Raw genomic sequence first — 2,646 nt, forward strand, 5'->3', positions numbered from 1 at the left:
TGATGAGTAGTTTGATGAATGAAATGATGAATTGTTTTAAGAAATCTTGTACTATCTCGAATAACAAAAAACGGGGTAACTCTTCCATGGACAGGATCTGCACATCATGCTGTGCCAGAGGCCTGTTTGAATACCTCACAAGTCAGGGTTTCCTGCATTTGGAGGGATGCAAAGTTATCTATACTACCCTCTCTTTCTCTGTTCTCTTAGCTCTAATGTAACTGATACTTTACAAAGGCTGGTTGCGTTTTTACTGGGATCATAAAAACCCAACATTTCTTTGTGCAGAACAGCAGGCAAGATGAAGAAACAAATTTTGTATGTGCTCCACATGGGCAAAACATCTTTCTGCCTCCCAGCCTGTATCGTGGAACCAGCATTTGTGGAAGAGAAATTGAGGAAACCTGATGTCCATGACATGTTCTACCCACTATACACTTCTGGCCTGAATAAATGGAAAGATAATAATGAAAAAAAAAAAAGTGAGAAAGAAGGAAGAGGTCTTTCAAGCATTATTTTTTCTTTCTAAATTTGAAACAAAAGTGTAGACAATTCAGAATGAATGTAAAAATATTGAAGCATTTCCCAAGCCATCTGCATCCTTAGATGTTTTAGACAAAAAGTTACTTGCACAAGTATAACAAGTTGGAGGGCAGAGGGTTTTTTAACTGCTCAGAAGGACATCAGAACTACAAAACCCCAATGCTTTTATAAAGAAGTAGACTGCACCAGGCATCTGCAGAAATGCAGATTTTTATTAGTGCTGAGGCAGGATGGTTTTGTTTAACACCCCAGCTATCCTAACTTATGGACAGTCCCTCTTGAGTAGTTCTGTCAGATTACGGAATTGTCAGTTCTTTCCCCTTGTCCCATTTCCTTCTGAAGGCACTATAAACCCAGTATAACGTTATGCTGTAACATAAGCTTCCACACCATGGCTTGATGCACTGTTTTTAAGACGTCAGTCCAAAGCTCAAAAATCTTGAGCTCCAGGGGGAACTCAATGTCTGTAAGACACAGCTCCAATACATGCCCTCCTCTCTCCTTCTGATTTTCCACTCCCCTCTTCCACTCTGTTATGGAGAGGGGAAGAAGATGCATTCATGAAACTGAACTATGAACCGATGCCTTGCCTCCACTTGGGAGAATGTTCAGCAGCATCCATGGAAGTGCCAAGTAACCCAGCTTTTCTGGAGCACTGCCAAGCAGTTGTGACCCATTGCAAACTGAGCAGGAGAGAATGGCACAGAGGGTGATAAATGACAGAAACTGAAACAGAGTAGTGAAACAGAAAACCAAGCCTTCCAACACCTCAGTCTTGCCAAGGCCTCCACTCAGGTACCACATGCAGCCTGGGGCTATGTAGCTTTTTTCTAGAAAGCTCAAGACAGAGATTAGCCAATTACAGACAGAAAATTCATATGCAAGCGAGAACAGCAGAGAAAGGCCTAGGCCATGGGACCTGTAGGGAAGGACTTGGTTTGTGCTGCTGAGAGAGGAGGATGTAACAAAGAACAAAGAGAGAAGCATTTGAATAACCGTTGGATTCGTAAGAAATGGTTGCAGAAAACAGATCACCATGACTGACAAACTGTTAACTGCAACAAAAAGACTCAGGACTTTATTAAATAAGAGTAGTAAAACTATTTAATCTAGATTGCACAAGTGGCAGTCTCTTCTTTGCTGCAGGTCTTTAAGAACAGTTGAGACAACCATCTGCCTTGCTTAACCATCCCTGGGGCACAAAGATAGCTCTCTACTTCTGTAGTCCACCACTAATAACAGATTTAGTTTGTTATCCAACTGCTAAGGTTTTGAGGGAAGCGGAGAAGAGGAAATGCTATGCCAAGCTGGCATTCATTCCAGACTGTTCTATATAAATAGATAAAACCAATCATTTCACCTCCCTTTAATGATGACTACTGTTCCCTATCCTATGCTGAGCACTAGCTGTCAGCAAATAATAGATGTAAGCATTTCTAGATTTACTAGTTTATTTAGAATCAGATCAGTCATGCAAGCCACTTAGTAAAAATAACTTCCCACCATCAAAGCATATTCTCATGGCTTATCAGCATTTCCATGCAAGCACACAAGCAGGTACATTGGTCCCAAATACAATACAAGGAAACAGCAAAACTGTCTTTTTTTCTGGTTCAAATTTCTCTCTGGTTCACTTGCACAGTATCAGAAAATTTACTACACAAACAGGCTTAGTCTGAAGTAAAAGTGTACAGTGAAACAAGCAGTCCATAAACTTCTATTTAGTTGCTATTATCTTTGCTAGTTCAAGCAAACAGTGTTGACAGTACAGGATTTCTTACACATTAAGCAGTAAAAGCAGTCAGGTAACAGGACACAGAGATAATCTGAGAAAGTCTAATAGATTTTTGACATTCTTCATTGTTCTTAGTGAGAGTCCAGCCACCATTGCTCTGAGATCAATGAGCTTCTGCAACAGGCTTATAAAATACTTTGTATCACAAGTCAATAGCACCGTTTGTCTGTTTGTCTTGGAAGCATCAGTGTATACCCTAACCATGCAGCATATACTCCTCTTGAATTAACAGAAGGACAAAACTCTCTGCTTACAGTCTGCTCCTCCTCCAACCTCAAAGCCAAGAGTCACCATGAGCCTTCAAACTA

This window comes from Buceros rhinoceros, unplaced genomic scaffold (assembly GCF_000710305.1).
Source record: "Buceros rhinoceros silvestris isolate BGI_N320 unplaced genomic scaffold, ASM71030v1 scaffold40142, whole genome shotgun sequence".
Taxonomy (NCBI): Eukaryota; Metazoa; Chordata; class Aves; order Bucerotiformes; family Bucerotidae; genus Buceros; species Buceros rhinoceros.